The sequence below is a fragment of the Poecilia latipinna genome, unplaced genomic scaffold (genome assembly GCF_001443285.1).
Source record: "Poecilia latipinna isolate Pla-1442-1.1 unplaced genomic scaffold, P_latipinna-1.0 Scaffold44, whole genome shotgun sequence".
Taxonomy (NCBI): Eukaryota; Metazoa; Chordata; class Actinopteri; order Cyprinodontiformes; family Poeciliidae; genus Poecilia; species Poecilia latipinna.
In genome coordinates this window covers 438,920-462,126 of record NW_015112660.1, presented here as the reverse complement: position 1 = coordinate 462,126, position 23,207 = coordinate 438,920, and the positions used below count along the sequence as shown (strand labels likewise).

General features: G+C 36.8%; 1 protein-coding gene across 4 annotated transcripts in view; it reads left to right on the top strand.

The window, feature by feature from the left end:
- The first annotated feature begins 9,297 nt into the window (after positions 1-9,297).
- trps1 (trichorhinophalangeal syndrome I) overlaps positions 9,298-23,207 on the top strand; it is a 134,071-nt gene continuing 120,161 nt past the window's right edge. For 2 of the 4 annotated variants that reach the window (XM_015049242.1, XM_015049218.1), the window contains exon 1: positions 11,080-11,310. The gene's annotated coding sequence lies outside the window, so the exon portion shown is untranslated. Of the gene's footprint in view, positions 10,695-11,079; positions 11,311-23,207 lie in introns of those variants that run through there. The other 2 variants (XM_015049224.1, XM_015049234.1) reach the window with 2 other exon arrangements.

Genomic DNA, 23,207 nt, shown 5'->3' with positions numbered 1-23,207 from the left:
ATAGGCTTGATCAATAACACGGATATGTAGAAAGTGACAAATGCCCATCTCCATTCAAACAACAGAGCAATAAACAGTTTATAAGTGTTATAAGAATAGATGCATATTCAGGGATCCTGATCACTTCTGAATCATCTTCCCACCAGATTAAGTCAGTGTGATCATTTCACTTTCTCAAAGTTCTCAATTGTTTCATGCTTGCCTCTCCTCTTTTTTTTTTTTTTTAGCTTCAAATGAACTGGGGTTTGGACCCATTCCACAGAAACAACAAAACTGATGTTAGAGAAAAGCTTTGGATGCATTGATTTGATTAAAATTGTTTAGTAACACTTTTATAAATGAAGCCACAGGCCAGATAAAACACAATCAAACAAGCTGTGAGTGATTATTTACACAATATGCTTTAACTTAAGCAGGTCCAGTATTTGTCCAGAACAATAAACACACATGGAGCGTCACAGAATTGGGAAAAAAAAAAAAAAGCTAGTTAGATGTTCTTACCCATTTGGAATGTTTCCTTTTATACTGTGAATCAATTGTCAAACACATTTTTTTTACAAAAACTGCAATTACATCTTTTTTGAAATAAAGTTCTTTCCTTTTTTTAATTCAACATTTGTGTCAACTTTTTTTGTGAACAAAACATAGTTGGTGCAACAAAGAGAAAAGAAAGTGAGAAAAAAAGATTACAGATTTGGAAAAGTTGACTGATTCTGGAGAGGAAATGTACAAGAGCTGGCCCCTGTCTAAATAAATGCTCTTTCTCTTCTTAAGTTTCCAAAGCAGAAAGCACAAAAATGCCAAGAAGATGCCAACTGGGAGAGATTGGAAAATGTAAGGTGGAAACTATGTCTGGCTACAAGGGACACACCTAAATCTGACTTGATGGACATCATGGTTTTACATTTTGGAGCAGAATATGTTGCACTTCTACCCTTTTTCTTTGGATTACATTTAAGCACCCATACCCTGACTGTAGCTGTAGCTGTGTCACAATATCCAACATACCAAATGTGTAAATATTGACTCTGAAGTCACAGAAACCAGCAGTTTTTAGAGCAGTATGTGTGCAAACCATACAGGAGTGACCATTATAATGGTGCACTCCATTGGTATTCAGAAGTTGGATTTTCATGTTCAAAGCAGGAAATACCAACAGTTGACTCGTGTCTGCTTTAGTCAGAATCAATACACAAAGTTTTTGAATTTTGACAGCGTGAATGGGTTTTTATGACAACCAAGAAAAGTATCAAGTGTGGTAAAACAATTTATGTTGGGTGGTTTGAGTAAAAAGTTACTCGCTCTACCTTGAGCAGATTCTATGAATCTTTATAAAGTCAGAATAAGATGAATAAACCACATTTCAAAAGAAATGAAGAATATTTTGTTGTTTTTTTTGTGGGGTGGAGGGGGGTGAGCAAGAAAGAATATCCTGTACCTTTTTAACAGTAAGCTGGAGGCAGTTCTAACCCCTAAAAGGGGAACTATAATGTAAAATCAACTTTTTTGAACTTTACACCATGTTACGATGTTATTCCCTCATCAAAAACCTACCTTAACTGTTGGATTGATTCTTTTATGTATATTTGAGAAATCCTTTAGGCTCCTGAGGCAACCATTCAGCTATACAAAACACCTGGTTGGACCTCGCTTCACCTTCAAGACGCAGCTATTCCTTGCAGCTGCAGTTTCCAAACTTTTGAACCTCAGCATCACAGAGCAGCCCTCCCTCGCGTCTCCTCCTTCCGCTCCGTCAGACTAGCCAGCAGCAATTAGCAAACACCAGGTGGAACTGCGCAACAGCTGAGCTCAATATGCAAGCTATTTCTCAGTGAAATACTGGTAAAAATGTTGCTAAAGGGTTAATGGAGGAGTAATGTTGTGATGACTTCCTGAAGGCGGAGTTTCAGAAAGAGCAGGAGTTTTTAAAGAGACAGAGGCCCAATTTCAAGGCGTTAAAGCAGGAAGTACAATTTCTTTCAAGTCATGTTTGACATGTGTAGCATGTTTCCCTGAAGGCACACTGCACTGTTTCCCAGCTTCATCACACCTGACTTTAATTGCTGGCTGATTAACAGCCTTTTGCTAAACAGCATTCATCTGCACCAGGTGTGTTAAAGAAAGAAGACATACAAACCATGCAGGGCATTGTGCATTGAGTACCAAGTTTAGGAAACACTGCCTGGAGCATGGGGTCTTCACATGTCCTGTAACTTTTAGATGCGTTTCTGCTTCAACACACATGACTCAAATAATGAAGTCATTGGCATGATTGTGGAGAACTTGACTTATACTGAGGAGTTGATTCAGGTGTGTCCAGCTCTGGATTTGAAGACCCCTAACCCGGAAGAGCTCCATATGTGGTCTCTAATCACTCAGATTGATAACTTCTTCTTCCTCTGGAGGAAGAGCTGACATAGTGTTCAACAGTCAGTAGTGCATTGCACCCTATAAGGACTGGTCAGATGTCTCTACAGGTCCCCTATTGTGTAGCCTTTAAGAACTCAAAACTAATCTGTAGTCCAGTTATGAGTTCTTAGTGGCCTTCTTTGGTGTTAAAATGTATTTTTACATAAATGAATGAACAATTTAAACTTTGAGTCATCGGTATTTTGCATCGGCATCTAACTAGAAGAAAGTGACCAAGAATTTAAAAGGAATGAATATGTGCATAAGCTATTCAAATGTTCAGACCTTAACTACTATTTAAGTGTTGAATTTATCCGAGATCGTGCGCACACTGCTAAAAATATTTATATTTTCATTCGTTACAGCACTGCTCACATTGCTGTTGCACAGCTATTAATACTTTGACAAAACAATATGATCTTAATTGTGCATTCGCCAATAACTTTTAGATCTTTGTTTATATGTGATGTTATGTTTATGACATCTGCAAAAGAACATTCTTGATACACGAACGTATTTAAAAAGTTTCTTTGCTTGAAATCATAACATAACTTGTTCTTAATGTTAATTCCCAGTGCAGTTATTGAAGTTACATAAGTCAAATTTGGGGCATTTATAAAGATAACATTTTTTGCCGAGGTTCTATTCGTTCACTATGCAGACAAACAGCTTTTAGGTGGTTTTTCATCGTAATATTTTGTGGGAGGAAAGTCAAGTGGATAGACAGCAACATGGAGGCACTCTTTTTTAGTATTTGACTGCTTTATTACATATGGAAACATTTTATAAAACTTTAATAAGTCTAAATTAACTTTGAGAAATAAAAAAACAAATAAATCCATCACAAAACACTTACGACCCATCAAAAGTCCACATGAATGTGGGACAAAAAGAAGCCGGTGTCATGATGATGAAAATTATTATATTTAATATAAAATCCCAGTGTCTGGATCAGAAGTGTAGTCTATGAAATCATGAAAGGATAATGGAGATTTTATTCACATATTACATCTTTCTTGATAAATTTCCTGCTGGCTCTTCGTGGCAAGAGGTTTCGCGCTCAACGTCATCCATCACGAACGGCTCGATCAAATAAAAGCCGTCCCCCCCCCAGAGGATCGTAATATCAGAATCTCTGCTCACCTGAAGTAAAATCTAAAGTTTTTAAATCACATCACTGAAATTGAGAATGGGACAATTTCCATAAAATGAATTTATATTTCTGAGTTGCCTTGAGATTTTTTAAAGGAGTAGATTTCATTTAAGAGGGAAAGGAGGCCAGGGGAACGAATGTGAGATACTGTTTAATGGGAAGCATGACTTGTGAAGAGTAAATCTGGTTTCGGTTTACATGCTGCCTGGCCGCTGGTCCGTCCATATGTCAGTTCAGCATTTATAGATTGTACATACTGACTTCGGCTCGCAAATCAACAGCCTTTCTGCCTTTTTTTTTTTTGCTCTAGAATCCCCCACCGTCTCTAAAGCCCTTGTGTACGATTGTAGCACAGAGGCGCACACTGAAAGACTCTTTGTTTCATATTAGATGAGAATTTAAAATGTGCTTTTCAAAACTTTTAGGCTTTTATAAAAAGTACAGACATTAATCTGACGTGTTCCAGCTGCGACATAGTGCACTGGCTGTCAGGAAAAGGGGAAACAACAGAGTTTTGGTAAAAAAAAAAAAAAAATATGTGAAGCTTTATATTTGTACTGTTATGGCACAATCGTGTAAACAGACAGAAATATCACTCAGACTGTAAACCAATCCACTTTGATTTTTAATTGGTTACTCCATTGGGATGATGTAATTAAGAATTAAAATTGTCCAGAAAGATTTTAGAAACCCAGCTGTCTAATGAAGCTACAGATATATATATATATATATATATATATATATATATATATATATATATATATATATATATATATATATATATATATATATATATATATTCTTGCTTAAAATTGACAAAAAAAAGGTGCCTCAAAACTAAGCCTTTTTTTAAAAGGTCCTCTTGTATTGTCAGTGAGAATGAGGTCAGGTAAAGAAGAGGCCAAAACCACCATGGAGCTAGCTGAGCACTGCTGTCCTTGGATCAGACCTATTTCTCCATGAATTAGTGATGAAAGAAGCAGTTGTTCAGAAACTGTTCATTTCCTTTTCAATTGGACTCAAACAGAGTGGAATTAATGAAGCAGCATCACATTTTAAATTTTCTCAAGGCTTCTGGAGGTAATTTACACCGGTTCCTTTCGATGCTTTCTTATTCAACGATCTAACCTGCATACATTAATGCACATCACGTGCTATACCATCATTAATAGAAATCACTCTGAGTTATTAGTATGAACATTTTATGAAAAACTAAACTGCACGATTGAGCCATCTTACAATGAACAGTCTTAATGAGTGACTGCCAGAACAACAGCTTTGCATTTTGTGTTTTTTTTTAATCCACATTTCATGTTAATCATCTGAACAAGAGTCATAGCTGTGAAAAGGTTTCCACAACTACATTTGTTGAAGACTTACTTGACTTAAGTGAGACTTTTTATGAAAAAGGCTATTCTTTTCTTAGTCGACAGCAAGATAAACATCTCCCAATATATATGGTAAGGCCAAATATTAGAGAAAGCCTTGAAAATCCATGGGTGTTATTCTGAATAATGTCATATATTTTTGTAATGACTGAAATGAATCAGAAAATTGACTTTTGTATATTTCACACTTTGACCAACTCGTTAGCATCAGCACTCCATCGTGATATTTAATTTGGCTGAAATAATTGTCCCCACCGATGATGTTCCTGAAACATGCAAGACATCATCTTTACTGGGCTTCCTATGTTATATATATATATATATATATATATATATATATATATATATATATATATATATATATATATATATATATATATATATATATATATATAAAAAATTATTTATGGATATATCAGTATGTCAAACTATACTCTGTAAAGTATGATTTGATATTTTAAAACTCTAAGATAGCTTCTAAACCAAATGTGACATCTAGACAGATCTAGAAATCTGGAACTGTCTCTCTGTCTCTCTCTGTAAACTTAAATAATAGGGTAGGAAAATCTCAACAAGGTGACATGAGAAACAGCATTGAAGAGATTTGGCCCAGACTGATTAATCAGTTCTGATCGCAAGCTAGGTATTTTGAACTTCAAAATAAGCACAAAAACTATATCTTTAAATTTCAGAGCGAAAGAGACATTGACAGAACTTTCAATAAGGTTAGATCTGAAATGGGCTGATAATATCCTAGTATTTTCTATTCAATTCCCTGGAGGATTTTTCATTTTGCTCTGTTTGTTTCTTGACAAACAATGTATTCCCTCTAATTGATCATTGATAGATTTGAGACTGATCAGATAAATGATACAGAGAATCGACATCGTTTTCCAACTGGCATTAACTCATTTTCTGAAATGGATTGTTTTGCATCATTATTTGGGTTGAGTTGGATTTTATGTATTTGGATCGGAAAGTGACTCTAATTAGATTGTAGTTCTAACAAATTGTGTTGTTAGAAGCAAATTTTGCCCATATTGGATTCAGTACAGTTGGACTGACTGAGTTTATGCGTTTGTAAGACTTGCTTGTCTTATAAACTGTCTTAATGTGACTTTTGTGACAAATTTATGCTAAATTGACAGATTATTATTCAGCTACATACAATTTTTGTTATGTTTTTGGTATACGTTATTGAGTTACCTGGTATTTCAAAAGGTTACACTGTGTAGTAATAGGTTCATTAGTAAATCAAAAATATTTTGAATGAGTTATTTCATGCTATTACAAACATGAGGGTCATGGGTATGAAGAAAGTATATTCTGAGGTGAAAATTAAATTAACTTCGGAAAGCACAAATGTGAAGGACTTTTAAAACTTACAAGAATGAAAATTGTATAATGGAAAGCATAAAAAGCAGGGTGGAACTCATTGGTGACTCAGAGTTAAGGTGCTGGGCCTTTCAGAAACTAAAAAGCTTTGGAAGCGTCATTTTTTCCTGCAGCTATTCTGTGAAAGCAGAACATGTTTAATAACTTTGAATTGCAAAATCATTTTCAAATGAGAAATGCAGGAAAGTGGTTTCCAAAACAATCCAGATCACCAGGCAGTCTCCGGAGAATGAAACCCTAGAGAGCAGCCAGTCAGTGACCTACTGGAACAAATCCGCAAGCTGCTGCTATAAAAATGAAAATGGACAAAAGGTTTTCAGCATCTTGGAAAAGTATTCACCACCCTTTAGCTTTTCAGTTTGTTGCGTTATAGTTCATTCACATTAAATGCATCTTTAGTAGACCAACACCAAAGAGCACAGAACGATAAACGTTAAGGAAAACAATCCAAGTTTTAATCTAAAAATTAGTATTGTGCTTTATTTTCCTGAACTTCTTATTCAATACTTTGTAGAATCAATCTTAGCTTCAATTCAAGCAGCAAACTTTCGTGGTGTCTCGATCTCATTTGGAGATCTAGAGAATAGACTGCAAACGAAAAAGGGAACACTATCTTTTAAGTACTGATAATCTAGTAAATGTCAGAATTTATATTGAACTCCAAATGTGTTTGGTAAAGAGGAATAAAGTTTGTCATAAAAAAAAAAAAAAAAACATGACAGCATCCCTCAAACTTAAGATTGGATCGGTAAAAAAATTTCCCAAAATATAATAAACAAAGCAAACCACTCTCTCTGAGTTGTCAGATCCATGAATTTATTGATTTATTTATTTGCCTCTGTACTTCTGAAGAATCGGGGGGAGGAAAAATAACAGGAATACATGATGTGTTACTTAAAGTGAAATGGTAGCCTCAACAAAACAGCAAAAGATAAAGAAAGGACAAGAATGAAAATAGGAAATTGTATATAGATATCTGCATAGCAGACCTGCAGCCTCATATGAGAGCTATATTTCTCCAGAGTGACTTTTCTTCTTATTTTAATTTTTCCCTTTGGGATTTGTAGAACCTTCACTGCTTTCATAGTGTTGGATCCAGCAGCAGCAGCTGCAGCAGCAGCAGCAGCAGCAGCATGTATGCCTTCAGGCTTCAGAACCTCCTCTGTTGGCAAAAACACAGAAAACAAGCAAAAAAAAAAAAAAAACCCTCTTACCTTTGACTTCTGAAGGCCAGTGTGTAGAGGGAAAAAAAGTAAAAAGTTCACTGAAGCTTCCTCCTTCAGGGAGTAATGAGGTGAGGAAGCTTTTGAAGGGAATGAAGGAAAGCTCACTGGACAAAAGACATGTTGGTTTTTCCAGAGAGCTTACAAGGTCACATTCAATTATTTATAGCGCTTCCTGAAACACCTCTACATTATTGACATAATTTCATAAATAAGTAAATAAATAAAAATAAATGAAATTCTGATTCACAGTGTGTACTTTTATAAATCTTAATCTTGCGTCTGATTAATTATTCCAATAACAGGTAGATAAAGTCCCTCTTTTCAACAGAGGGTGCGCTGTAGAGTAGCATTTAGACTGAGTAATGCTTAAGCTGATGCAGTCATGTAGCATTAAGTCATGTAGCATGAAGCCCTTTAATGTTACATAACTGTTACAACAGGGAATGTGACAATTATAGTCTTATATTTTAAAGTAGCATTTACAACTAATTCAATAAAATGATTTGTAGTGAGAAGGTGGTGGGAATTTTAGAGGGGACCAGTTATGCTTTCTTGAACAGGTTAGGATAATTCTGTGGGCTGCACAAAACATGTTTTTAAAATTTTTTCTTTTGCAATAATAATTCTTAGATAACTTCACCTGCTTGGTTCTAGCTACTTTGAACTCCTTTCAGTATGAGCTGTTTTAGGGTCCGGGTAAGAGGCTGGGCTCAGCTGGGGTTGCTAGGTAACGGCAGTGTCCGGAAGATTGTGGCTTAATAATCTGAACTTTTTGAAATGGCTTGTTTTTCAGATTCCCCCAAAAAACATTGCTAGAAATATATCAAAAATATATTTTCAGTCTTTTTAGGACTCCTGATCAAATTTTGACAAAAATAAATAAATAAATAAATAAATAAATAAATAAAATAAAATAAATACTGTTAACTTCCCACTCCTGTTACTGTTAAACAACAAAGTGCAAGAAGAAAAAACAAAAACATAAAATGTATGAGAAATTCCAACTGAATAGAAAAATATGTATTTTTAAAAAATTGTGCACAGCACTGTTATACAAACTCACCCTCTTGCTAAGAACATTTATGAAATCTATAGCTTAGTCTAGTCTAGTCCATTTTTTATGTTTGGAGCACATCCATAAGAAAGGCAGACTTACAAGAAAAACATGCTTGTATTTAACATGTGGTTAAAATCTAAATAAATATATAACGCATGGGTTAACTTAAGACTTTTTGAAGCCTAAAATTGAATTGTTTACGACTTTTTAGAACAGAACAATCCTGAATTCAAATTCTAAACACAGTGGAGGCAAAGACTTATAAAGACCATAATATTAATACAGCATCGTCTATTCCCAGGAGCTTTGGACCAGAGGTTTACATGAGTGTATCCAGGTGCTCCAGCTTCTTCCCACCATCCAGATAAAGAAACCTAATTCTAAATTCCCATAGGTGTTAGTGAAAGGGTATAGAAATGTGTTTCTTTGTGTGCCCAGTGAAGGACTGTGAATCTACTAAGAGTGTTCCTTGCCTCTTGGTGAACAACTTCTTTACCAGGCTCAAAACCCTGTGAGAGGAGCTAGATCAAAAAGGGTACATGTTAGCAGTAGTTTCCCTTGCAGTTTGAAAGCATGCAAAGTGATGAAGATAAAGTAAAAATAAGTTAGTAAAAGAATCCCCACCAGAAGTCTGTATGAGTTGAATTTTGGATTCAGTACTGCATTTTTAGAATAGCTGACAAAATTATTTATAATTTATTATAATTACTAATAGTACGATCAAGGCTATTCATGATTAAGTAAAGTCTGGGAGTAGAATTTTCTATCAGGTGCAAACGGCATAAAAGAGACTAATTTACAATGAATCACTATAGCCCTGAATTATAATTAATGCTGCAATAACTTTAGTCAAATCCATATAAATACAGACTTTACATTGACATTTTATCTCAGAGATGTTTGCGATTAAAAACTCTTTACAACAAAGTAAAATAAGTCTTATCAAACATCACATGGCGTATAAGGATGTCACAAGGGTTTTGCCAGAATGTCCAAGACGGTTTTCTGACTGTCAGTGAAATACTATTTATTTATCTATTGACTAATCAATAAATAGATATGCCATTTTTAAAAAAAGATATGTAAATTAATAGTGATTTTCTTTTAATACCCCTTGAACATAGTCTTATTTGCCAGTTCCTAACAGAAGCAAACATTGTGATTTATTGACTAAACTCCAAATATTAATCTGCTAGCAGTAAGACTAATTTGGTTGTAAGAAAGTTGGGAAATGCAACCCGAGACAAGAACTAATAGGCACTGTTAACAATGGGGGAAAAAAGAATCATACTATAACAGAAAAAAAGATGAGTTAGACAACCATTCACCACATGTTGGTGAATAAGCGATAATAAGCGTTTATTTACTTGTTGTACATGTTCCCTAACTCTTATTTAAAGTGCCAGCTGCAGTCCGTCTTGTTTGGCTGAGTGGTTACTTTGCTCCGATAACTTCTAACTTTATTCTTAGTTTCTGATTCAGATCTTCATTACCTGTGTAAACCAGGGAGAGATAACAGTGTGTGTCACTTTAAGAGTGAGTCTTCGGGTGGCTTCTTGATATTAATAGAGCCGCTGTGTCTTCCTCCTCTGACGTAATGCCTACAGAGAGACAAGCGGAGAGGTCCTGTCACAGCAAAGCGATAACACTAGTCTGAAAGAAAAGAAAAGAAAAAAAAGGAAAGATAACGAGCTGACCTGCTTTGGTTTGCTGTGACCACCAACTCCATGAATAACAAACTAACTATAGCGTCGGGAATATATCAACACCCGAGCCAAACTCACCCACTAATCAGTCGGTATTAGCCTAGTTTATGTGCTGCTGCCGCGAAGCCTTTAACTATCTCGCTCCCCCCCCCCCCCACCCTCTCTGACCAAAGAGAGAAAAAAGAGACAGCCAAGACACAGTCACCCCGTCCGACATCATCAACAAACAAAAAAAAAAAAAAAACCCCACAAAGAGACGAACCAGCCAGACAGCCATCCAGCCAGCCACCATCTTTACAGGCTGCTGAAAGAGACACAATCTGAGAGAGAAAAGAACCTAATGCTTGTTTTGATCAACAGGTAAGCATCCATACATACAACTATCTCTGCAAGACCTTCTCCTTTTTTTTAAAATTTTTTTTTATTATTATTAAATTACAGTTATTTAAATATATAAACCAAGCGATGCAGGTTTGGAGTCGTAGACGGCGAGAGATGTGCTTCTCAGACGAGTCAGCCGATGAGACGTGTTCGTCCGAAAAGGAAGCGATTTTGAAGGGGGAGACAAAATGTAGCCGTTTGTAGTTTTACGACGGGCAGCGGTCGGTTTGCGTCTTATGTAACTAACGGCCTGAGTAGCAGCAGCAGCGTCGGTGTGAGGGGAAGAGAGACGGAGAGAGAGAGAGAGAGAGAGAGGGGGGCGGAGGGGAGGGGGTGGTGGCGGCGGCGAAGGGGTGGGGGGGGGGATCTGCTGTTGAATGAAGAAGAGAGGAGGGAGAACCGCTTTGAATTCACATGGCAATTTACATTTAGCTTAGGACACCCAAACACCACACTAATGCGAATTGTGGGGGGGCTGTTTCTGCTGTAACTGCTGCTGCTGCTACCGGGGACAAGCTACTGCTTTGATTTAAGTTTGAAGCCAACAACAAGCAGAAAGCAAGCAAAGGGGGGAACGTGGAGTCGCCTCAAGTAGGTTTGTGCTTTTCCTCTTTTTTTTTCTTCTTTTTTTTAAGTTCTGGGTTGTAAGTTGGCGATAAGTGGCGTCCTGATTGATTCTGATTGCAGTCAGCTAAACTCCGGAGTGATTTCTGTTACTGCAAAGGAGCTCCCGTGTAACTACGAGTCTGCTGTGTTTGTTGTTTCATTGATAACTTTTCACGCCGCAAACTTGATACTCAAGTTCAGATTTCTGACGCATGTCGCGGAATTGAACGGAAAGTGTTACAAGCTAAACAAAAACAAACGGCAAACGTCACTCTTCGGTTCCCTGATGTTTATTGGGGGCTAAAAAGCGACAAAAAGTGGGATTTGCACATCAAAGAAGCGTTGTTTATTCGATATGGCGCTGTTTTCATTGTTGAAGAGCGGCGTGGTGGATGTTGAGTTGTCGACACATCCTCCCTTATCAACCTTAAAGCAAACAAGTGCACGCGAGCTAAACTCAACTCTTATCTATTTATTTCGTGTGTTTTTGTTTTGTTTTGGCTGAAAGCTTCATGTTCTGAGTTGCATTTTACTCAACTTTTAGAAAGTTCTCCCCCCCACACACACCTCCCTTCCACCTCCCCTCCTCTCGTCGTAACAAACTGTGATGTTCCTTTGAGATAAGGGTGCTGGGTAGGCATGACAACTCTGTGGGGACAGCAGGGTATGTGAAGGCAGCACAATGAGGCAAGGAAGCTTTTTTAACAGAGTCCTCCACCAGAGTTTTCCAAATCGGAGCCCCCCTAAAACTCCACAAAACAACGTGCCTTGCTTTTATTAAGCAGATAACCAGCAGTAATGTATTTAAAAAGCAATGCAGGCCTATTAAGCTTCTGTTTAAGCTACCCCACACAATTATCCTCACTCGTTTAAAAGTTTAAAATCAGTGCTTATATTCCTAAGAAAATACCTAAAATTGTTGAGAGTGAGAGTGGCAGCTGAAAATGAGATCAAAAATATTTTTATTTGCTCGAGGTGATTTAGTTTTTATTTTAGGCAATTCAGTACTATTTAACCTTCCGTTAGGCTTTCCTCTGCATATTTATAAATTTCTTAAGATGCATGTATAGTTTTAAGGTGAGGCTTTAACTACATGCTGAGTTGTTCATTAAAATTAGCATTTTTGAACCTATTGAGTGATAATGTGTCTTTAATGATCCGGGAAGGTTTGGCAAATTTTTTTGTGATGTAGACGTATATTAAAATCTGCATCTGAGGTGTAATTTTTTTTTTAATGAATAGATTAAAACTGTACAAGTGTGCAAGTTTCCATGCGTTATCCTTCAGGAGTTGTAAATTGTTTATGAATTAACAATGCATGCCTAGGCTAAAAATTAAACCTGTAATGCACTCCAAATATACTGTAAAATGTGCATTTTTGCATCTTAAAATGTTAGGCTTTGGCTGTCAAATTTTCCCTAATGTTTTTTTTTTCTCTGACTCAGAAAGTTACCTCAGATATATCTCCAAAACAAAACCCAAGGGTAACCAAGATAGAGCCTGGAGGAGGCACTACTGATGATGAAAACTTTCTATTATCATAAAAAGATTTATCGGACAACCATCCAGTATAGGAACTCTAATTAGGTGACTTAGAAGGAGAAAGCTTCTATGTTTTTTTTTTTTAATTTTTTCTTTTTATTATTGGCTTTTGCAGTTCATATAAATAAGGTTACAGTGTGCATGTGCAGTATATTTACAGAAAAGATTCTTCAGTAAGAGAGGAGGAAGGTCAATCACATCTTGTATAGAAACTTTGCAAAACTATTAAGTATGGAGACTGTTAAAGAGTAAGGACTTTTTGTATTTTAAAACGCTGAATTGTGCATAATCCCACACTAAGATTAGTGTTTAACTAGATATACAGTATAACTCCCTTTAATTCGGCTGAGTCGTTACACAGCTTTGCTGTCCACATAGCCTCCACGTCTCTGTGACGCACTTAGAATCTCCTCTTCTTGTTTAATTCACGTTGATTCAGTTTAGCATTCCCTGTGAAAGTAAGTTGGATAACACTTTTAAGAGTCTGTCTCATGTTGGCTTTTTGATGTCATTAGAGGTGCTGCGTGGAAACTTTATTTATCTCTTTTCATCCCAGTTTTTCACAAGATCTCTTCAAACCAGAGCCTCCCCTAAAAGCCCAACAACAACTTGCTTTGCTTCTTTCCAGCAGATAACCTTTAATTTTGAATTTTAAAACAAATCTCAGGCCTGTTTAGTCTCTCTTTAATCCTCCCCAATGAGTAAGAAACATTTTTCTTACTCGTTTAATACTAAAAATTCATCCAACAACGATATACGCTGAGTTTCAAAGTTAATACATATTACACTCTAACAATCATTTTTAAAATGTGCAACTTTAGACTTAAATGGTTTAAGTTCTGACTGATGAAGTGCTCCCTAAGCAAAGAAACGGAGTCAAAGAAAGTTGGGAAGATTCCTGCGGCGTCCGTCAATCCAGAGTTTTAACTCCCAGATAAATGAAAGATGACGGCTGTAACTTAAAACATTAGCTTTCCTGCCTAAATGTAAAGCTACAGATTTTTAGTTTATCACATTTAATTTCTGTATTTCTTTTAGACTTTTTGACCAAAAGAATTTACGGCATGTTCTTACAGCTAAGTCAAATTACAGAACCTCTTATTTACCCCCACGTAAAGTTTGTAATAAAAATTCAGCTCCATATATAGATTTTTTTTTTCTTTGACTGTTTTCACATCTGCTTTCCAGTGGTCTGCGCATGTAATAATGACAAATTTCTCAACAGTTCCTCAAATCTCCATGTCTGTCTTTTTCTTTTCTTGTAATTCTTCTTTTTTTTTTTTTAAATAAAAGCTGACATGGATGAGCGGCGCTATTCTTAGGGCTTGAATTAAATGGAAATCATGTACTTTTAATCAACTTCCAAATCTCACAAAACTTGCAATTAATGTTGCCCGTCACCGTCTTCAGCGTTTCAGCGTTAACTAGATTAAATAAATTCTAATCGTGTTCATAATCAGGCCTGTCAAACTTTTACAACTTGAACAAATCTCTTTAAAATTACTAAAGTAACCCAAAATGTGTACAGTCACTGTGGTAAAAAAAAAAAAAACTTTCTTTCAGGTCACTGGATACCATTGTTTCTTACGGGCTTGTTCATAGCAGCTATTAAACGTCAAAACAGTTGACAACTTCCTAAAGCGAGGCTATTGCTTGTAAAACTCATTTGTGGATGCATGGGCGAGAGTGGGAGACAGCAAAGCGCTTATTCCCTTTTTTTGTGTGTGTCTGTATGGGCAGCAGAGACGAGCCATGGCTCACTCATATGGCTGCAATATGTGAAGCCGCTCTTACTTGTGGTGAAACTTGGAGGAGAGAGAAAGTTTTGAGAGAGAGGGGGAGAGAGAGAAAGAGAGAGACAGAGAGAGAGAGAGAGCTGCGAAGGGAATGCACAGAAGTCAGGAATGTCCCGCTCGACTATAGCTGGAATGTATCTCCCGTGTTTTATTGATGGTTTGATGTTCTGGAAGACATGAGGAACAACTGTAGTGATTTTGCGGGCTGCCATGTTATTTGTATCTGGTTGTTTCGGAGCAGCCCTTAGATTGCTTCGAAGGGGGGAGGAAAGGTCGGTTTGAGACGGAGCGTAAAAAGTCGAGGCCAGTCTGAGTAGCTTTTTGGGGGAAAGTAGCAGCAGATTCCACCCTTGGAGACATCTTTTTTTTTTTTTTTTTGCCTGGTTGCCTGTAAGGATTAAAGAACGGGCTCACAGTGACTTGGATCGGGTCCTGTTAGACAAAACTCAAAAGATGGACAAAAACTCAAACAAGTTTACAGGATTAGGCATAGGCCGGAATGAGATTAAAACTCACGTTTAACAGCAACACGATATCTACACAAAAATTAAAACCAAAAATCTCTACCATGGTGTAAGGGTCTTTTTTTTTTTTTTTTTAAATAGAAACCGACTATTGTCCCTACTCCAGTAGGTCGTTTATTCCTTTGATAGTCACAGTAGCTAGTAGCTTATTTCAAACATTTGCTTTTTAAAGCAACATCAACAAAAAAAGAAAACTTGGTTTGGTCCTTTGCCCGAACCCAAACTTCCCTTATTTTTTTGCATAAGGGAAAATGTTGCAGTTTTAAAAAGAGTCAAAACTGCAACATTTCTTAAAAATAATGGTATCAGTTTAGGAGACATTGCTTTACTCAGCCAGCTAGCTGACTCTGTGGAGCAACAGCTTGGGCAGGGGTTGTACTATCGCTGCATTCGATTTGTCTGGGAAGTCAGAGCTCGGATCTGGGAATGGTGTCACTGCCGAATTTGAAAGCCAGCACAATTTGGTAATCGCTACGGTGCTAATTAGTAGCAAAAGAAGCTGGTGATATATATTTTTTTGGTCAAACAGTAAAGCAACATGTTCACTAACAGTAATATAACCCTATCTGAGCCAACTGCTGAGTAATATGCAAACCATCAGAAGGGCTAATAATAGTCTATTCCTGCAAGTTATAATGCATTGCATATTCTGGCATACTAATTTTGAACGCTGGACTTCCTGGTCAGAATCCTGACTTCAGGGGACAATCTTGTTAAATTTCAACTTTTGAGTACAAAGACGGCACACTATATTTTTACACCACATGCAACAAGGCATCAGCTGGTATCAGATTCCCACGGTACTTTACCCATTACGGTATTTACACAATTGCAAATTGTGGTTATTTAAATCAGAAAAATAAGCTATCATTCTTACTTCTGTTAAAATAATATAATGCATACCATTACTTGTTTTATTGTTATTTGGAAATTGATCTAGTGCAGAAAAATAGAATAGAATGTATTTGGTAACTCTCATTGTGCAGAATTTAAATTTTTTGTTTGCCAATTTGTTCTGTAACAAAGTGAATCTTGGAGTGAAACAACCTGATAGTCTGGAACTATTAGTCAGACTATCTGCTCCTTATCCCACTTGCAGTTGACTGCTAAACAGACGTACTGCTTGAGGCTGTCAGACTATATAGTTTCAAAACAACCAAAGTCGTTGGTTACACTCCTTTGGGTTTTACACCATGGCTGTTTGTGTTCTTTATGATTTGGAATATTTACAAACAGATGGGTTCTTGTAAGACAGCAAAGGTGTAGGAACCTTCTCTCACCCAGCTGACTGGCAGTGCACAGCAAAAAGTAGGCAAGGGTACAGAGCTGAGTACTAAACAGTCAAAGAAAATTCTGGTTATTTTCTGCAGATCCTCATTAAAATGAATTTAAACCACAGGAACAGTATGACAGAAACACCAGTACCGACTCGGGACTGATAAAAGTTTGCACCAGTTCCCTTTGTTTATCTTTATACATGAGATTCCATGTGAAGTTTGAGCTCTTCAATTCTACTACTTACCTTGTTGTAATAATTCGTCTTCAAGTTCAGACTAATGCTGGTTTTTGTATTGGACTAAGACCAGCTCTGCAAACCAAGTTCTCTCTCCCTTGAGAACTAGTACAGATCTATTTTTACCATATATGAAAAAATAACGTATGTTTTTAAAGTTATATTTTTACTTTTACCCTTTGCTTTTGTGTAACGTTATATGTTAAATAATTAGAAATGTGGGAAGCCTTTCCGGAGCTGTTTCTCATAAGTGTGCTCAGCTGACGCTTGTCGAGCGTGTCAGTGCAACACCGCCGTGTCCTTCTGGAAGAAACTGTCTGCCGACAAGTTCCACCGGGAGACTTAAAGAACATTTCTTTCGTCTGGCATCGCAGTATCTATTTATTTAATTTCTAAACACTTTCATTTACATTTGCGACCGCTTTAACTCCCATTGTTTCTAATAAGCAGGAAAAAGATTGCATCTATTAGTGCAATCAGCTGTTATTCATCCCAGCCCTGCTTGCAGTTCAGATAAAGGAAAACACCCATTTGTCACGGATAGTTTATTTGAAGCAAAAAAAAAAAAAAAACTTTTTTCAAGGCTCCTGGCTTGCTCGCGACTCTCTGATCGCACCTTTGTTTTACTACCCGGTGCCCTGTTTTTGCTCATATCTCAAGGACGCAATCTTTAGCTTTTTTTTTTTTCCTTCCCTTTCGTCTTCTTACTGTCCCGGCATATCGTGACTTTGTATTAGTTGCCCGTAGTTGGTGGCAGTGCACGGATTTTGATCTTTTATTCTTCTTGCTTCTTGCTACAAGTCGGTCTCTGCTACAAAGGCCCCCCCCAGAAAAAAAATTGTCATCCTCACTGCGTCTGTGGTCTGTGCAGCCTTGTTTGTCTTTTAATGTCTTTGTTCTTTTTTAGACTTAAAAGTCTGTCTTCAGATAACGAGCACATGTTCTTGGTTTAGGGTGAGATGAGTCTTTTTTTGTTTTGTTTTTTTACCGTTTTTCTGAGAAATCCTAAATTTGGGAGATTTTCTTTAATGCGAGAGGGTAAAAATCTTTCTGTCATGACACAGTGGAAACTGATAGGCGGTGGTTGAGTTGATTTAAACGGGTACAAAAAGAGTGGGGTGGTGCAGGCAGCAGTACAGCCTTGTGGTCTGTTCCGTTACCGAAAGTTTGTAATGTTCAGACCTGCTTACTACTCATACTTTTCTTTGTATGACTGCCAGTTAAAGCTCTGAAAAAAAAAAAAAATGCAACAGATAGCCCCAGTTGCAAACATGTGCATCTGAGTTTCACAATGTCAAAATAATTAGGAATTTATTCACAGCCTTTTGCAGCTTTGGCTCGTGAGGCAGCTGGTAAATGAAACCTGCTGGCTTCTGATGTCAGCGCTCTGAGTTTTGAAGTCTCGGCTGCTTTGACTCAGCGGTACGAGCAGGTTTGATGCTTCCTGTGCACCCAGACCTTCAGTTATCAATCACGCCTCAGATGAATTTTGACCTTGTGCAAAACACCTGGAGGTGAAGTTCCAGCTGCGTGCTTGATAAAATTTGTCAAAATATAATTACAAAAGGAGCTCCTGGTTAATTGATAATGAACTGATGTGGTGCTCATTTTTTTTATTTTATTTTTTAAACTGTTTAACAATGAAGGCTTTTAGCGTAAATATTACAGAGTACTTATTTTGTACTTAAGATGCCTGTTTTGTGTTTTAATAATGGGTTATGTTTTAATTTAGATCTATAGCGATAGATGGTCTTCAAAGTTCGAGGGATTTTGTTTGTTGATTCGTAAGTATTCAGAGTTTGTGTAGTCTAACTATAATTCGGCCCTGCACATGTAACGTACAGCACCTTACATGTTTGTTGGCACAGATGGTAAATATGCAACACCTGTTTTTTTTTGTTTTTTTTGTGTGTCCCATTTAAAGTTCCTCTTCAGCATTTCATTATTGCTCTTGCTGTAGACGAGTGATTTTTAGGTGAGTACATCATTTTCTTTTGTCACTTCCTGACTAGTAAAGATCAGGATACATCTGCTCTACTAAATATGGCATTCATGTCAGACAAATTAATTGAAAGTCAGACTTTCAATTAAAAATGTTTTATTCCTTTATCTGGGTGTATTCCAGTAATCGCTGGAATACACCAGTGGTTGTTTTATGGATAGAATTACTTTCCAGCAGGAACATTGTTCCATTTTCAATAAATCTAATCAAATTAAGGGTTGTATTTTTCTAAAAAAAGATTTAGAATGAGATTATGCTTCCTGTCCCCATTTTGCTAGTTGCTAATGTGTCTCAATAAATTTGGTTTGCTACTTTTATGTTACTGCCGGTCATAGCTTTTAGACGGTCTCAGATACTTTGGCATTCACTGCCAAACTGAACTAACGTTTATTTCTTTTCCGACTTCTCAAGCTCATTTTTCACACCTTTTAAGCGTAAAATAAAAATAATGTGAGTGACATGAATGTGATGTCATCCTGCTTGCTTTTACAATTAGTGCCATACAAAAAAAAAACAAAAAACACACACACACACGTAGAGTTTTCTTATTCTTTCAGGTGAAGCTGTTTGCTTTCTTTTCTACTGTTTTTCCACAAAGTTTCTTTTTTATTTTAAATAGTGATTCAACTTGGAAAATGTAGTTTGGATCCAATCTGGTAATTTCCATTTGATTTACTGGTTATTTGGAAACAACCACTGTGAATCAAGAAATCCACTTGTCGTTTGTCTCATTTACTAAGATCTTTGCAGCAGATTAGTGCGTAACCGACTGCAGCTCGCCTAACATCAGCTTTCGGTTTACCTCCATTCGAGTTTTCCGCTGGGTATTTTTGATGTGGCCAGTCGCCTGAACACAGGTGATTTCACTCCCCTGTACCCCTGCCTATTTCATTATTTGGCATCTGCTGCTATTGCATATCTTCACCCAACATCACATGCTTGGCGGTAGCAGTATTAGTCAACGTTTATCTCCAGACGGTTCGGCTTTGTTGATAGATTCTAATCAGTTATTCTAAGAGTCGGATGCTTTTTTATCTGCAGCTGCTGACTTCAAATCTATCTCATTTACAGTTTGGTTTTGAACAAATAGACTTGCTGATGGTTTATTTCTGAACTGAAGGTTAACCTCCTCCTCTGCACACGCTCAGATTTCTTATCAGACAATTCTCTGCTTCTGCTTCACTTCTTTTTCCTTTGTGTAGTCAAATGTTCTGAATCTTTGCATTAAAATTTTTTGTTTTTTTTTTTTTTTTTTTTTTAGTGTCATATGCCCTTAACTGTCCTGTAATCACTGCCAGGAAAAGGAGTTTACTTGCTCCAAGATTGCATTTAACTTTAATGTTGAGTGTGTAAATAGTTGCTGACATTTGTTTGCTATTGTGCTCTTTCTCAGTCACGAACACGTTTTCTCCAACGGTGATGTGGCACAATTTTCCAGCAATCACGCATTTTATTCTGGGCAGGCCTTACAACTGTGATGCATTGTTGGTGGCTAATACAGTTTTTATGGATTTAAAAAAAATAAAAAATAATATTTTATAGCTTTTGTTTGCTATGTGAGAGATGGTCTTCCACACACACGCACACACCCACACACACACACCCACTGTATTCACTTATAAATATTAATGAATAAAGATTAGGAATGAGCGTGTAATAAAAATAATTACCTTCACAAAGATTTTAAACAAAAACTATATGAAACAATTGCTTTGATGTACAATAGAAAAACCAATTGTTGTTTCTTCAGTTGCGAATATAAATTAGCTTTGCGATCATACACATTTTCAACAGATTGACCTTCTAGCTGTTCAATTTGGCAAAATTCTAACATTTATTTTTACAGTTATGATGTTATTTGAAATGTCTATTTTTTGTTAAATTAGTAGGCAAAACGACCTAAGAAAACAACTTCTAAAATGAGCAGTAGTGCTTTTTCCATGTTCCGTGGTACGCCATGATACTTTGCTGCTCTTATCTTTACCGGGCAACACAAGAACAACAAGCTGATCTCACCCAGTTAATTAGAGGCTCTCTGGTCAGGTAACTAGCCTGCAGTCTGCTGCTTATCAGTCATGCTGCTCCGAGGTTTGCAGCTGTAGTTTTAAAACAGTTGCCTCAGTAATAGTGAAGGGTGTGGGGGGCTGCACACTTTTTGTTTCCTGCGTTTTTCACAACCAGAAATATTTCTAAACAGTCGTCTTTGTTGTAAGGCAGGTCAAAGGCTAAGAGCTTTCTTTCAATCTGCCTAGCAACTAGCGCAGGAGGGGCAGCACTGAGTCACTTTTATGATCCGTTTATCTGCAGAAAACTCTGGTCACTCTGGCACTTTCTCTGACATCATATAAAAAACACTTTAAATCACAGGAAAAGTAAGGGGGGGAAAAAACCCCCCCAAACGTTTTGACTTTTTCAAAACGTTGGTACACTTTAATACTGACCCATTCCCAGTAGTCTTGCCAATTCTCTTACTGGGTCTGAAACTGGAAGGTTTTCAGCTTTATCATCTTGATCTTTGACTTTCAGTTTGGTGATTCCAAAAGCTGCGCCATTACAACACCACTGCTGGTCAGCTGGCTGAAATAAGGTTTATACTTTTTCGGCTTACTAGAAAACAAATTCACCCATTTGAAAACGTTTCCTCAAAGAAATAAAACAATGGTTTTAAAATCAGTGATGCTGTAGGTGTTTAGTTTAAAACTATAATGCATACACCATGAAATTATGCTATTTGTACTCAGAATATAATGTAAAGTTCTTATTTGGGCCTATGCCTATATACAACCAATGACAATGTACCACAGTTGTAGTTGCTTTTAAATTTAAATCTCATAGAAGCAAATGTCATGTTATGCACTATTGTGTTTTTAATCTGTGCATGAAAAAGATTATAGTTAGTTATAAGAGGCCCTCTGACACCTCATCTCTTACCACTAAGGTCTTTGTGGCTTATGAAGAAGAAATTTTGTACTTCTTTGTCAGTTGGATTTAATTTGCACACAATTGTGGAGCAAGCTGGAGAAAAATATTTGAGTTCCAGTGAGAGACAGAACTCTTAAGTTTTTACCCCCAGAAGTTAGCTTTCAATTGTATTTTAGTTTTTGTATTCTTAGAAAAAAAAAAGAAACTAGACAAAATCTGAATCTGTAGGTCAATAAAAATCGTCAAACAGTACATGATGAGTTATCGTTGAATTGTTGGAATGTGTTCAGTTCAAGAATCTTCAGCATGCTGTTGCATTAAGAGTACAGAAGCAATTTTATCATGACCACATTTCTTTTACAAAGGGTCTCATTTTTTTTGGAGCTTTTTAAAACTTTAGCCTACACACACACACACACACACACACACACACACGCACACGCACACACACATAGCTGCAGCCCTATTAGTATTGTAGTCTGGGATCAGGCTGAAACATCTGGTGGCTGAGTAACTTTTCAAAGTAGTCTTTGTCCTCAGTCTGAGCACGCATCTGTCTGTCAAAGTGTGGTTTCCTCTCTCTGTGTGTGTGTGCACGCGCTTTATTGTGCCCCACCAAATTAATACTTTGATTCAAGCTATTTTTTTTATTCCTTTAAGAAACTAACCACTGTTGTCTCTGCTTTTTAATATATTTTTGTGTCTGCTTCTGTCTGCATGCATTGCAAAAAAAAAAGTTCACAAATAGCCAGTCTGGATTGTTGTTTATGTTATTCATTTCATGTAGCCTTCGCTGGCTGCTCTATAACCAGGAGGAATAAAAAGAAGAAAGCGCAGGGAGATATGACACCTTTTTAAGTTGGCTGTGCTCTTGCCTGACATTATTACCCAAATCTGAAGGAGTCAGCGAGACAGCTTTACCCAAGTGCAAAAGCACAGCGGACTCTTTCACCTGTGCTCTGCAGGATGACGCTGGGATGGCTTAGTTTTTTTTCCTTTTTGATACTGCAAAATAATTCTGCAGGAGCAGCTTTGGGCTTAAGGGGCTGCCGCCCTGAAGACGGTTTGAGCTGATGCCCTTAAGGCTTCACTTCAAACCACACAAACTTTAAAAGGGCCTGGACTCGTCTTCTGTTAGAGCAGTATAGAGTTCTTTGTGCGTTAAGCTGCCATCATTGGACTACCACTGTGGGTATTAGTGCTGTGCTGTTTAAATGATGAAAAGGAAAAGGTTTTTTTAATTATAGTTGGCTAAAGTCACAGGAAGTTATTTGTTGTTGCTTATGCTTTGACACTAAACTAAAACAGATTTGTTCTAGCTTATCATTTGTAAATCATCAGTGAAAATGTCTTTTTTTAATTTAAAAATTTTAATGGTGTTGTCGTCTTTCTGAGGCTTCATGCTTGAAAACTTAATGTTTACGGCTTTATTTTTTAATGCTGCTCAAGCAGAACAAAACATCGGGTCAGAGAAAATAAAATGGATGTCAGGAATTGTGCTTGCATTGATAAATCTTGATTGAAATAACATTAAGGAGTTTTAAAGTTCATTTATTTTCGAATTAAATCTTCAGAGAACCAGGAAAC